General features: G+C 31.3%; 1 protein-coding gene across 1 annotated transcript in view; it reads left to right on the forward strand.

Annotated features, from left to right (window-relative positions):
* LOC130441380 (acetylcholine receptor subunit alpha-like) overlaps positions 1–15,831 on the forward strand; it is a 208,487-nt gene that overhangs the window by 167,832 nt on the left and 24,824 nt on the right. The gene's annotated exons all lie outside the window — the stretch shown is intronic.

Genomic DNA, 15,831 nt, shown 5'->3' on the forward strand with positions numbered 1-15,831 from the left:
TTCAGCTGTGTTTACAGAAACTTTGTGGTAGTTCTAAATACCGTTGTTATGTGTCTACAGCCGTATGTATATATTTCCTTCAAGTGAGCTAATCAGATTATCCCTTTGATGTGGAATGCGTATTTAACGAAGAATACATCTCGATATAAAACTTTCTAATATAAAGTTAAAAAATACAGCGGCACATAATATAGTGCAAACATGATAAAATAAAAATTTTGCGATATAGAAATTAAGTTAGTCGCTAAAAACGATATACAGATTGAGTTTTATGAATGGAACGCCTCAATTATCTCGGAAACGGCTTGTACGATTTTTATAAATTTGGGTCTTGTGATACGGCAAGTATTATCGTGTTATTCACATTGCTGTCAGATCTTTCCATTTTCCGGAAAAATAACGAACCTATATTCTCTTTATAGATACCTCACAACAGATGATCAAAATGTCCATCAAAATTTTGCAATATCCCTGACTGCTCAATTCTTCTTATTTCTATGGTAGTCCTATCATTCAATTTTTGTATATTGAAAGGTTTTGTTTTATAAACGATGTTATTTAAGTAACCCCTCAGGAAATAGTCTAAAGGATTCATGTCGGGTAATCGCGAGGGCCATTCGATAAAGCTACGCCTTACAATCCATCTTCTAGGAAGCACATTATTTGGGCATTGCTTCACCACAAACGCATAGTGAGCTGGGGCACCATCTTGTTGTACCTAAATATTCTCGTTTGGAATATTGTTACTGTATGAAAATTTCTAAAAATGAAGTTTTTTTAAAGGTAATTGAAAATACTTACTTGGATTTGAAAATATCCGAGCCAATTCGGATATAATATTATTTTCCAATAAATCTAGATACGCCGGACCATTTAAGTTACCCTCAATGAGAAAGGGACCAATTATTCAGTTTTTCGGGATATTGGGTGTGGGATTCACGCATCCAACGAGGATTTGCGTTTCCATTAATACAAAAAGTGGCCTCATCGCAAAACATAACATTACTTATAAAATTTGTATAGTTTGGATAATATTTTCCCATCATTAGATCTGCAAACTCTTCACATCTATCAAAATCATCATTTGATAGCTCTTGAACTAACGTTACTCTGTTTGGATCGTCTTCTAACAGGACACAATCTGAAGAATTGTCTACAATTGATTTGGATAAATCTTTTAATGAACCAGTATCGTTAAATTTTTTTACTAATTTACTGACACTAGATCTAGCTATGGGATTTCGGTTAGGATATAAATTATTAAAGATATTCCACGTTTCTTGTTGACTGACATTGTGACTTTCAATAAACTTCAACAATAATAATTTATTGAAACGTCAAATTTGTTATTGTTGTAGTCATACCTACCTAAATTTATTATTTCAACTTCGGCGGAGATAACGCAAATAACTCCGAAATTATGGCATTTACGTATAGGAAACATTGGATAAAAAATAATGAGTATTTTCTAAGGAAAAATATACTGAGTGATCCATTTAAAATAACGAAGTTGATTATTTTTCCGCAAAAAAGAAAGATCTAACAACAATGTAAATATCTCCATAATACGTGCTGTATCACAAGTTATCGTACAAGCCGTTTCCGAGATAATTGAGACGTTCCATACATAAAACTCACTCTGTATAAGTAATTAAATAAATTACTTCGCATTCAGTTAATCATATATGGTGAGGGAATCACTTTGAGGGAATCACTTTTAATTCATATAAGTAGTTCAAGAAAGAAAGTATGAAATTATCTTAAACTGCCAAATATTTTCATAATATTTCAAATATAATTGAAAATAAAACTTCAAAAAGGATACTTAAATATGAGGAAAAAACGACGTTTTTTCAGTTTTTTAGAAATATCTCGTTAAAGGTGCAAAATATAAAAAAACTACCATAGTAAAAAAAAGTTTTAAGACATTTTTTCGTAGGAAAAATATTTTACGCGGAAAATAAAAATGTAGTCAGCACTTAATAAAACGTTTTCGAAAAATAATTTCTACAACTTTAGATCGCTGAAAATACATACATTGAAAAAAATCCGTTTGCTGCTATTAAAAATTATTGTGGTCCTTAGATGGGGTCAACATATACATAAACATATACCGGATAAAAAAAACTCAACGTATGTTCAAAATCTAGAAATTTCTGAAAATTATTATATATTTTGCATAGCTGTTAGCTTACTTATGACGATAAATTTTTTGTATCCAATTATCCGGTTTATATTGATACTATAATAGTTGAAAGAGAGAGAGAGAAATGATTTATTTTCAAAAAATTCTTGTAATTATAAAAACTAAAAGACAAACATAAAAATAACTAAATTACTAAATAAACATACAAATACAATAAATTTTCAATATACAGAAGGAAACCATAATGAGTAACAAAACTATAGGTAATTGTAATAGATTATAATTAGTGTCCATAGCATTTAAAGCAGCATACCTGAAATTAAATAGTATTATCAGAATAGAAGTCCTTAATAGAATAGAAGGCACTTTCCAGTGAAATTTCCTCAAATTATTACGAAATGAGGGGAAAAAAATTTCAATTGGCAAGTGATTGTGCATTTTTTTTGCATTGTAAAGTATTGAGCCCTTTACTAATTACGAACATGAAGTAGGTAAGTGAAAGTGGATATCCGGGCAACGATCTTTTTGAAATTGGAGAAGCGTACTTACGAATTAGGCACACGGGTGAATAACGAAAGAATGGTCAAAATTTTTAATCTTTTAAAGAATTCCCTACAGTAAGCCCTGCTGCTTAGACCCATTAAATATCTAACAGCTACCCAGGTACCCCAGAAGAAAAGGGCATATCGAAGATGCGACTCAATAAGGTCATAATAAACTGTTAAGGATTTGAATAAGTCCAGTTCTTTGGAAACTGATCTCAGTAGAAAGCAGGAGGAATTAAATTTTTTAGATATTGCCCACAGCAAGCCTTAACAATTTTACAGATTCAAAGACTTCAATGGTGGTGGTATGTAATATTAAAAGAAGATTAAAATCGCACCATGATGTAAAGGTGATTAGGTCACTAGCTATGGTCCTATGAAATGCCGTGAGATCAGGATTCCTCCAAGAGAAACTAGTGTCGTCTTCAAATGGACAAATTTTACCTCTGATGTCTTGAAAGGCGATGTCGTCTATAAACAGAAGAAACAAAATATTCTATTGGCTTGCAAGAAGACATCGTTTTATCAATCCTAACAAGCCGACTCCTGTCGACATTATTTTTGAGGAAGAATATAGCATCATTTGTGCATTTGTTACTTAAAACCCCAAATTGATGGTAGTAAGTATTTTATATTTGAAATCATAAAAGCCTATTTTTGACCAATCTTTCTATGATTTCAAATAACGTGGAAAGGAATGCAATTGGGCAATAATTCGATGCTTGATTTTTATCTCCTCCTTTGATGCAGAGGTATAATTATAGCCGTCTCAAGGCAATCAGGAAAAATGCCATTTTGAAATGAAACATTAATTAAAGGCGATTTAATGTGCAATCGGGCAATATTTTCAATGTAAGTCCATCAGCTCCAAATGAGAATTTATTTTTGATGTCATTGATTGTCCTGCGAAGCTCTGCTAAAACTAAGGGCATAAAAAAACTGTGTAAGTTAACATTAGCATCAGGAAGATATGAAAGCGGACCAAGGAGTTATAGAATTCGATAAATTATTGAAGTTTTCAGATCAAGTAGAGATTATGCTCGATGAATAATCCTTATTTCTTAGATCGTTTCTTTAGAAAAATTACAAGAATTGGCCAGTTTCCTATTATAATAAATATCTTTGACATCTTTTATTGTCTTATGATAAATTTTTCGGTATATTTTTGAGCAAGAAACTATCCGAAAATTTTCTTAGGTGTAATAAAGGTGTAAACCTTTAGTGAAAAAGGATTAATTTTTAATACAGATGACGAGAATTATTACTATTGAAAATTTGGCTCATATTAGTGCATACAAATATTTGACTTTTTTCTAAACGCGGCCCTCAACTAATGCCAATAATGATCTAATAATAATATTTTTAAAATTTTTAGTGAAAAACCCTTTTTACTTTGCGTTTGTCGCCGTCTGGTGATAAAAGGATATAAAAAAAATTGTTAATTTTTTTCTTAACTATTTATTCACCTTAAATAGTAAAAATCAATAATTTTACCACGCGAATACTTTTTTCTGAAAAGATCTAAATACAGTATTTTACCGGTATAAGCGAATCTCACATTTTTAACATCATTCCCCGTGGAAATATATAATAATATATATTTCCATATATTCCATAATATATATTTTTTTTGTAATTTGTGATAAATTAAGAAAAGGTTTTTCAAAAATTTCTGCTGTGCTTTTAAAAGCTGCTACTAAAAAAAATGATGATGTTTGTGGGATTCGCATGAATCTTTACTGGGTAAAAACATAAAATATCACCAATTATGTCTCAGTCAATATCACTACGGGACACAAAATTTAGGTCAAAAAGTGGGCAAACCTTCGAATAGTTACTCTCGTGAAATTTTTAATCCTAATAAACGAAATAAAAATTGAATTTGGTAATCAAGCATTTCAATTAAATTTTCTAACTCGGCGTCTCATTATTATTATTATTACCGACAGTGAAGAAGTCGATGAGTTCGATTAGTAATCGAAAACCTCAAAATATTCTGATTGCCAAGTACGGAGATAAAGTTTCTCATCCTCAAGATAGAACAAAATCACCACTGGTCATATTCTCAAGCAATAAATTATTAAAATTTCACGGGATTATAACAATGAGCATAAAAAAAGACAAGATTGTGCTAAATTAATAAGACGGGAAATATTAGATCATGATTTTAATATGAATGGGTATGTCAGTGATGAATCTCTGATCTTTAAATGATTTCGAAATGCCTAGAATATATAAAAAACAAAATTCTTCAAATCTATTTAGGTTAATTTGTTTAAGATAGTTGAAATATTTGATAAAAAATTATAATATTTCAATTTTTTAGGTATATTATTTAACTTAGTAAAATTAGGATTTTCGGCGATTTTGAATTTCAAAAAATTATGGGTTGGAGAAACGATAATAAGTGTACGAACTTTTTTCATTTGTAATATTGTGAATAATATAAAAAAAATCAATTCATTGTAAGAAATGCATTTTTTCTGGCTCGTTCAGTTAAAATCAAAAGATATCAAGTGTCATCTTACATTTTATAATCAGGAACATTTAAAAAAAAATTACAACTTAAAACAATTTTGCAAACGAATGCGTCTAAGTTAATTGTTTTCTGTATTTTCAACAATAATTATTATCGCATTTGTTGTGAATTGACCATTTTATATGACCTTCGATACCAATAAAAAATATTATTTATATTTCATGATTTTTATTAACATTTTTTGCTTGTGTTTATTATTTAATATTCATATCGCAAAGTGAGAAATATTGATAATGAATCGTGTTAATATTGAAATGGCTAGAAAGTACATTTGAATTTTACCGAAAAAATCGGCTCGGCAATATGACATTGCATATTCTAATTCTCTCAAGTAGAGTAGAATGAAAAATGTTGAAAGAAACTTCGTCTTTTTGGTGTAAACATAGATGAATGAAAAGTGAGAAACTCGTCAACTTTGTGGTGGTTTTTATATTAAAATCGAGTGCACTGGTTGAAAAGGAGGTTAATGTAAAAAAACTGGAGGTTGTGTTAAAAAAAATCAAAACTATGCGTTCGAATAGTTCAAAGATTTATATATGTTTATATAGTTTATACAGTGCTTTTCAGATAAAAGTATCCACCTTTAATAACTTTTGTAATACTGGTATTTAGAAAAAATCCAAAAACACGTCAATTTATGTTGGAAGGTGCAAGCATTATGGCTTATTTGAACTTACTGGAAAAGCCACCCCCTCACCCCTAGCAGCATCCCCTTTATTTTTTTAAATTACTTTTAATATTTTTTATGTAAAATTTGGATAATCCTCTTTGAGCTGATTTCAAAAATGTATAATACTTGTAGGTTAAAGTGGTTAGTTTATGAGATAAACAATTTATCTTTTAAGAGCACAAATTTTACTTATTATTTACTTTCACCTTATTTGCCTGTACTAAAATGGGTTGTACAACAGTTCAAACTCTTTTATCTTTTTAACTGTGCTATTTATTCTACTTAAAAAATCCAAACAACAAAAAACTCTACTTTTTATTAAAGTTTGACATTGTCAACTAGAATTTGTAGTCACTATTGATAGTGTAATTTGATAAATTATTTATTTTGTTTCTCTGAAATGGTTTACTCTTTGCAAGAAAGAATTGAAATTGTAGGTTTATACTACCAAAATAATAATTGTGCAAGAGCTGCTGCTAGAATATTTAACGAATTACATGACGGAAGACATGCAACTCATAAGTATGTAATTCAACTGATGGAGAAATTTACCACAACAGGGTCTGTTTGCAATAAAGTGCATAAGCGAGAGGGACTCGTAAATAACGAAGCAATCCAAGTGACAATTTTAGGGCAAGTCAGCTTAGAGGCTCAACAACCCCAATCGTTGTCAACAATAAGTAGAGCGATCGGTGTTTCATCTTCTACAGTTTTCCGAGTTCTACATAAATTCAAGTACCACCCATACAAAGTTAAGTTGGTGCACGAGTTGAATGAAGATGATTTTGATCGTCGTCTGGAGTTTTGCGAATCAATGACGCAAATTATCAATAACAATCCACAATTGTTAAACAATATTTGCTTTTCTGATGAATGCTCATGGTCATTAAATGGCTTAGTAAGTAGGCATAATTGTAGATATTGGGCTGAAAGTGATCCACATATTATGCGTGAATTCCATACACAACATCCCCAAAAGTTAAACGTTTGGTGTGGTATCCTAGGTGACCACATTGTCGGACCTTTCTTCATCAACGGAAATTTAAATGGTGAATCATATCTTGAGTTACTCAGGGAAGAGGTTGACCCACGTATTACAACAATAATAGAAAATGATGATAACCTTTCCGAAGATTTACTGGTATTTCAACAAGACGGAGCTCCCCCACACTATGCTATGCCTGTCCGACAATTTTTAAACGAAACATTCCCCGCTCGTTGGATAGGTAGAAGGGGGCAGATGATGGAGTGGCCACCTAGGTCACCGGATTTAACACCCCTAGACTTCTTTTTATGGGGGTATTTAAAAACAAAAGTTTATGCTACCCAACCAGAATCTCTGGATGATTTACGAGAGAGGATAGAAAATGAATGTCGACAATTAAATCCAGCCGTATTAAGCAATGTCAGAGAGGCATTTCAAAATAGATTATACCATTGTATGGAAGTGAATGGTACTCATTTTGAACACTTATTGTAACTTCATAATAAATAGCACAGTTAAAAAGATTAAAGAGTTTGAACTGTTGTACAATCCATTTTAGTACAGGCAAATAAGGTGAAAGTAAATAATAAGTAAAATTTGTGCTCTTAAAAGAAAAATTGTTTATCTCATAAACTAACCACTTTAACCTACAAGTATTATACATTTTTGAAATCAGCTCAAAGAGGATTATCCAAATTTTACATAAAAAATATGACAAGTAATTTAAAAAAATAAAGGGGATGCTGCTAGGGGTGAGGGGGTGGCTTTTCCAGTAAGTTTAAATAAGCCATAATGCTTGCCCCTTCCAACATAAATTGACGGGTTTTTGGATTTTTTCTAAATACCAGTATTACAAAAGTTATTAAAGGTGGATACTTTTATCTGAAAAGCACTGTATATTTTATATATATATATATATATATATATATATATATATATATATAACTAGCAATATAACGCAATTCTCTGAACGTTCGTTCTGTACCACTGGAAAATTTATTGACAGAATCAATAAATTCCATGCATTATGACCTCACCCGCTAATCACCGATGATGTCTTCTAAAATACTCAAATTATGAACGCAGTACGAACTCAATTGGTATGAGCACGTTTAGAAAAATGTCCTTGGTTGCTCAACCAAACGAATACTCAGGTGAAGACACACTGTTTTAAGAAGGTGTTTAGATTATTCGCAAGCAGACTCACGACCAACTATAAAAGAACCAAAAAATCATGCAAGGTTGAAGTCTACAATAGTAGCTAAGAGTTACATTGAGCTATCTATTGTAGGTAAAATTGCAAACTATTCTAAACATTTTGAAGCAGTTTCTAGATGTTTTACCGCAAATTTGAGTATAGATATAATAATAGTAAAGACTACTAGAGTGTTGACTTCACACACCGCCATTGTTAGGGTAGGTCAGGGATCACTTTCCAAACAAACTTTCAACTTTTGACGATCGTATAAGCGATTTGTGATTTTCTTTCATAATGTTCTCAAAAAAAGCTTTTCGCCATCATTTGTCTATTTATAATTTTTTTTTTATATTTTGCCCCATTAACGAGATATTTTAAAGTTTCAAAATAATTCAAGATATTTAAGTATCTCAATCTTAAAATCAAATTTGTATTACGAGATTTTAGAAACGCTCACAAATAAACAACAAAGCAGAATATTCGTTTTATTTATATGCAAGAAATTGATCACTTTTATGGAAGGGACAATAAACGAAATTATGTTATCATGAAAGCCCTGATTTCGCAGCTCAACATTTTTCTCCAATTCAACAATCTCGTTGTTTGATAATAATCATAGTTTTCTTTTTTTTAAGGGTCATTATATCTAATTACATCCAACGTTCATATTTTGTAAATCTCCTGGTATAAGAAAAATGATCGTGAAATTTTCTGTATGAAAGGTTGCACAAAAACTGATAATAAAAGACTTGAAGATAAAAAGGATCTCTGAAGTATTATTTTTGTGGTCGCTGGAGACGAATAACATGTGAAGGGAGAATACATACGCCATAAAGCTTATAAAGAACCGAAAGAAATATATCAAGAAGGTGTTGGAGAGGCAATAAGAACATCTACAATAATCATTAACGTTAGCTGAAGTGAAGTATGGTTTCAATTTATGAGTTTAATCAATTTTACAGAGCTCATTAGTACGCGAAGAGGAAGATCTCTTTTTCAACAGTCAAGTCAATATAGTGAAATTATTTATGTGTGAATTCGCATAAAATTACATATTAAATCAACGGTGACAAATCGTTGGAAGTAGAGACCATTTGTTTTGTTTCCTGTCCTCCAATTAGAGTAATGGTACGAATCTAAATATTAAGTGATGGACATTAATTCTCATTAGTTTGTTACAAAAATAAATCCATCATCCCAAGCAATAATGAAGGGTGGATTGTGTTGTATGATATATTTGAAAGCAATATGGAGAACTATTCATGATTTAATTATTTTATGGTGAATCATTCGATTAAAAACACTAAACTCCAACGTTGCCGCAATAAATGGAACCATTTTTGCAAGGCTTGTATAGATATGTTCATAAATTGATTCGTTGTGCTGTTATCAATGCCAGGAATAGTTTTGCCTTTACCTTTTACCGTTCAAAACATTTTTTATTTCCATGAAAAACCAGTCGCATTGTATTAAATCGGTTAGCTAAGGCTTAAGTCCACATCTGGAGAAATTTCATCAATCAAAATTTTTGTTTATTAGTCAAAATCTTAGAGTAAACTTTGAAGGTACTTTTCTGATTCGAAAAAATTTGTTAAAATGTTTTGTACGAATCCATACAAGATTTCAAGCCTTCGAATTATTCAAAACCAATTTGGTCACTTATTTCTATATATTTTTGATATCGTAGGACATTTTCAAAGTGGCTAGTCTGACTTATACTAGTTGTTACTCAAGTTATTGCTGCTATAAAAGTTCATTCACCGTACATACAGTTTGTATTACTGTTGATTTCACATACATCTACGAGTTTTTCCTTAGAATATCTATGCACTTAAAAAAACATATCAAAGGGAATTATTTATATTTTTTTATATATATAATATATAATAAATAAGCCCGAATGAATATGTATAATGCTTAGAAAAAATGACCTTGCAAAATCTAACTGTTTTCAAAAATACATTTATAAGACTCAATTGTTATTTGTATGCCAAGGACTGTGAGTGTTACTTTGTTGCATGAGTCTGAAAATTGAGAAACTAGGCGAGCAACAGACGAGTCCAACAAAGTAGTATTTCAGCCGAGGCGTACACAACATTTTTTAGACGACGCATAAGAATATAACAAGAAATCTATTATATTTTCTCTGGCTGAAGTTTTTGATTTTTTTGCAGTATGCCCTTTGTTTTGTTTCTTCAGGAAATTGATGAGTTTTGGAATATTTGTTGATGTGAACATCTTGTTTTATTGCAATAGTACTTGTAATTGTAGAGAATGTAAACCATAAAGTAGAACTTTTCAGATTTTAGATTTTTCTGAAAAATAAACAAGCACTCCGGTTCCGTTGGGTTTCTCGCCTTTTTTGGTGACACCACTTCATAAAGAGCTCGTACTCTTTTTCGTACCTTGCACGAGATTTATCCGGCAACGAATTAAGAACGACCGCATTGCTTTCTTCGGTGGATTCGAGTAACTTTTCATCATTATTCATTGTGATTAATTAATTTAGACAAAACTTCGGATAAAACAAATAATGTCAGAAACTTTGAGGTTATGCAACATCATCAAAATGAAACTGTCAACTGTCAACATTGAAGTGGCTAGAGTCACATTTAAGGAAGTTGAAGTTGTCTACTCCAGATCGTTCCGAAAGTGTTTTGCAGTACCTACGGAACTGTCACTTTCACTACATGGAACACTCAAAACGCAACTTTCGTTATGTAAATGGATACAGAACGAACAACTTCAAGATGGCGTCTTCTAATAAAAAATTTTTCATCTCTTTCAGAATATCGAAAAAATAATTTGATGATTCACTTCATTAAATAATAATATATAGTACATAATATTTTTATCTTGAAATTACGTTTATCTGAAATTTAAAATTTTTTAATTTGATTGGAAACTTCTATTACCACCACGTCTGGTACAAAGTGTCCCAAGTTATTCTTCATTTCGTTAATAAAAAATATATCAAAGTGAAATTTTACAATTTACAAAAAAAGTAAAATCAGTTTTAGATGGTTTTTTCTTCACGTCCTCCATAATATACTGAATTTTTTCTTGGATTCTCTTTTTAGTTCAAAGTCTGAGTCATGAAAAAGTTTTACAGTATTTGAGGTGACACATGACCTATTTAAATCAAGTGTTTTTATCGAATTCGGGCTTCGAAGAGTTGTTCAACAGGTCCCTGTATCGAAGAGCAGTTTAGATGCTTATATATAGTGCTGTGGTCTTTACTAGCTGAATAAGGTACCATCAAAAGTTTTGAGAGTGTTAAGTGATGTATCCGCAAGAGTATTGCGAAGTAAATCATCGTCAACTTTAAACATCTGCACTGTAAGGATTTTATGAGTGTGAAACCTCAAATCTTTTATCTGTATATTGTGAACAGCCGTTTTTAATCAAATAAAAACTGCTGCATTTGTTCGTATCGAATGCCGAATATATGCTAATTTATTTGAAATGCCTTGGTCCAACCAATATAAAAATGAACCAGATTCTACTCTGAGTAGAATGCTCCTTCCTTAGCAATAGTAAAATATTGAGTAGCAGATCAGCATCGCAGTGATGGATCAAATGAGGTCTCCAAAAATATTGAAGAAAATCCACAAAGTGGTACTGGAAGATCGTGGACTGAAAGATATAGTAGGAGTTTCAAAAAGTGCGATACATCGCATATTCAATGAAGAATTAGACATAATAAAGCTGTGCGTAAGATGGGTGCCACGTTTGCACACAATGGAACAAAAAGAGCGTCGTGAAGAGGTTTTCATCCAGTGTTTCGTAATGTTTCACCGAAATAATTCATTCCTTAATCAAGGATGAAACGTTGGTACATTAATCCACAGATTAATCCAAACAATGGATTTAAAAGAACCGGCTCCAAAGAAGGCAAAGAAAGATCCATCCGCATGCAAGGTCAAGTAGTAGGTTTTTTGGAATAATTCTCATTGAAAAAGGAGAAACTATCAACTCCGAGGATTATACGAACTTATTATGACATTTCAAGCAAAAATAGTTGCATTTGACTGACAGGAAAGTGTTGTTTCATAAAGACAATGCACAATGCCCATTATTACAATCAAAATTAATGAATTAAAGCTTAAATTGCTACTCTATACCCTATCAACTTTCATTATTTTCTCAGTATTATTAGATTTAGTAATTCCAAGAGATAGTTTTTTTGTAATGTTGTCGTTTATCTATATTTCTAAATGATCCACTGATTATACAAATTAAATATTGTAATGTGAACTTGGAGTTGTTCACTATTCAGCTCGCAGTAGGGCGTCTTCTGACTTTTTTTGATTACTGTTGTTATACGATATTCATATTATAAATTAACTTTTTTTGGAAAATTATTCCATAAACTTTTTCCTCAAACTTTTCCAATCACGCACAAAATAGTATGTTACCTTCAACATTCATAAATAGCCATAACGGGTTAAGAATTTTACATCTCACTATGTCAATGATTCATGATCTATCCATTCAAAATTGATCATTTTTTTATCAGTTTCACTTCAGATATTGAATCTACTTCAATCTAAAAACTTCGATCAAATTTGTGATTTCTAAAATACTTCGTAGTTCTAATACTGTTTCTGTAGTTAGATCATGCCCAGTTGGTGTTTTGGATCTAAGTCTGTTTATATGTCAACAACTCTACCAACTTTTTTTTATATTTTATTCTTCTTTTTTGGTGATCAATAGGTCTCAGTTGTAGGTTTGCTTGGCTACCGTGACATCTGGATTTGATATATTGATATAAAATATATCAAAATGAAGGATGTGAATTTTGGGATTTTAATTTGTAGCTTCCGTGTTCATCGATTCGGACTTTTGTCAAAATTTGTAAATTATTTATTCTTTTGAAAATAAAACAACACTGCCTCTAAAATCTGTATAACATGATGTACCTAACTATCAATTACTGATATTGAGAATACTTTTTTTCATGTACAAAAGCTTGCAGTATAATGAAATGCTATGCCTTTACCTAATTACAATAAAAAATTGTAGAAATTTATTTTTTATTTTCCGATATAGCTTTTGATAATATGAAATAATACATTTTTCAACGACTGACACACTTTTACTTACCACTAATTTACTGCACATATACCTTCATTATTCGAAAGAAAAAACGTTTACCACGCAAGATTTTTCCGAAGTATCGATAATCGCAGGGGGCTAAATCTGGAGTATATGGCTAAAGTTCATCTAATTCGAAGCATGACGAACCTGTGACTAAATGTGTTATCCTGACTGAAGAAGATACTTTTGGGTAACCGTTTTTTTCTTCTGTTATAATTTTGGAGCTCAATTTGTGTTGTAAACACCTATAATAGATAAAAAATTTTTACGATCTAAGAAAGTGACTGATTAGCATCCAGACCCAAACAGGGTCCGATTATGTGTAGTCCCAGCGCCTTTGTCTGTGTCAGCTCATTTTGAGCCATGAGACATTGTGTATTATAAAAGTCTTTTGAAATGTCTACAAAACAGCGAAAATTTTTGCACATTAAGACAAAATTGATAGTAAAAAGTGACGAATAACTAACCAGCTATAAGAAAGTGTCATAGTAAACACTAGAGTATCTACTGCTATAACGGATGTATATTACAACGAATAAAAGGCGCTTATTTTGTGTTAAGGACAAACGTTTACTGTCAGAAATTTAGCGAAGCACATAATGTAGTCTATTGCTAATAATACATACATAATCTCATTGCCCTCACTCCTAAGTCGAACAAAAAAAAATGGTATGGCCGAACCATCCTTGTCTGTAAGCTGTTCAGGCTATTTTCGACCCCTTATAACTTCGTCGTGGATTAAATTAGAAGCCTGTGTTTCTAGTTCTTCAAATTTAATTCAATCTAAAACAGTAGTCAAAGTTCTTAATTTTTCCGCTCACCGATTGACCGATCATCAAAACTTTAAGGCACTTCTAGTAGACAAGCTTCAATTTTTTTGGATACAATTAGTGTTTAGTGTATAAATTAAATCACGGAAGGATTTCGTTTTCTGTTTCTGTTTTAATATGTGAAGCATATGGTATAAATATACACAATAGTCTCAATAATGCGCTGATGGATATCGGTTCTGCAGTATCAACATCTGGTCAAGCTTACGTGGTACTTACAAGAGCTACAAGTCTGGGCAGGTAACATATAATTAAAGTCGACTTTTACCTTCCAGACTTCAAAAATTGTAACATCAATGCCTCCCACAAAAACCCATAGAGACAGAGTGAGCTCTGAGAAAAACTGTTGCTGGAGTTCAAGAAAAAGTGAAAGACTTAGAAAATTTAGAAAAAAAATGAGACAGAGAGAGGGCTTTAAGAGAATTCGTTGTTGGTATTTAAGAATTAGAGGATACTGGAAAGAAATAAAGAAGGTCTGTCTATAACTCAGCTATTCTATCGTAAAAAGTTGTGAGATCCATGTAATACCAAGTCGATTGATTTATTCAGTCCCTACCTTCTGTCTTGAGTCATTTTATGGTGACCATATTAATATTAAAAATCTTTTATGTTCGAGTGAAATAGGTGTATTTATTGAGAGGCCAATCCGCTACCCGCCTTGGAAAGTTTTACGGTCCGCGATATTTATCAAACATTTACGGAAAAAAAATATTTTTGAGCCATTAGAATATTTTGGAATGCTCACTCAACGCGGAATCCGTATTATTAACAACAAAAATTAATTAAAGATGAAAACCTGCCAAATCAATTACGATGTTCAAATACAAACGTTTCTGTTCATTTACGAAAATTTCGAGAAACAAATAGTGAAATTATTGTGTATTAATAATTTAAAACTTATTTCATAATAATAATAATAATAATTTTCTGGTATATTTTTGTAATGTGGCTCGCTGAAATGTCAAACATTTTGAGTGTTCCTTTATTCACGTATTGTGGTTCAGTAGTCACTTCTATTTTAATCCTAACGATCGAGTTTTTGAAGGAATTACGTTATTGCCTTTTACTCCATTCAAAGAATTCAATAGAATCTCGGTATGTGCTCTGAATCGTCCTCTATCTGTCTACATTCTACAACAAATATAAGTAAATTCAATGTAATTTGAAATATTATTCGCTGGTAAGTTTTTTTTATCTTTCTAACTTTGCCTCCAATATATTGCCCACAACATTCCAGTTAGCTTTATAAATTGCCTTTTGTTTTAATGAAATTTTGTATTTTTTTATATTGCTTTAAGGATCAGAACGAATAGAATAGAACAGATTTATGTTTGGTTTTATCAAAAAACAATATATAAATACAGTGTTTTCATATGTTAGGGCATAAACTTCTCTTTATTCAAATCTGTTCTCCCTACCAGTTTCTTTTTTAATAATTTTTATCTGTATTCCAGTTTCCTTCCTCATTTGTTTTCGCAGCTTTAAAGCTTCCAAGTTCGAGTTAAGGACACCAAGGATTTAAGTTTTACAACCCCCATCTCATTAAATGGAAAAATTACCAATACTAGGTTATGAAAAAAAAATAATTGGGAAAGATATTATGAAAGAGCAATTTCTTTATTGTTTAATGAAATAGAGGTGTACCGGTTGAGTCCTTTGTGTGGTTGAACTCCAAACTAGCAGCTGTAGAACTACAATCAAAAAATAAAACGGGAACCCTGATGGAAATTACTAAAGAATGAACGAGTAGGTAGAACGGATTTGAATAAAAAGGATAATAGAGACAACTTGATTGTAGTGAGAAGTAGAAGACGATTT

Source organism: Diorhabda sublineata, chromosome 3, assembly GCF_026230105.1.
Source record: "Diorhabda sublineata isolate icDioSubl1.1 chromosome 3, icDioSubl1.1, whole genome shotgun sequence".
Lineage (NCBI taxonomy): Eukaryota > Metazoa > Arthropoda > Insecta > Coleoptera > Chrysomelidae > Diorhabda > Diorhabda sublineata.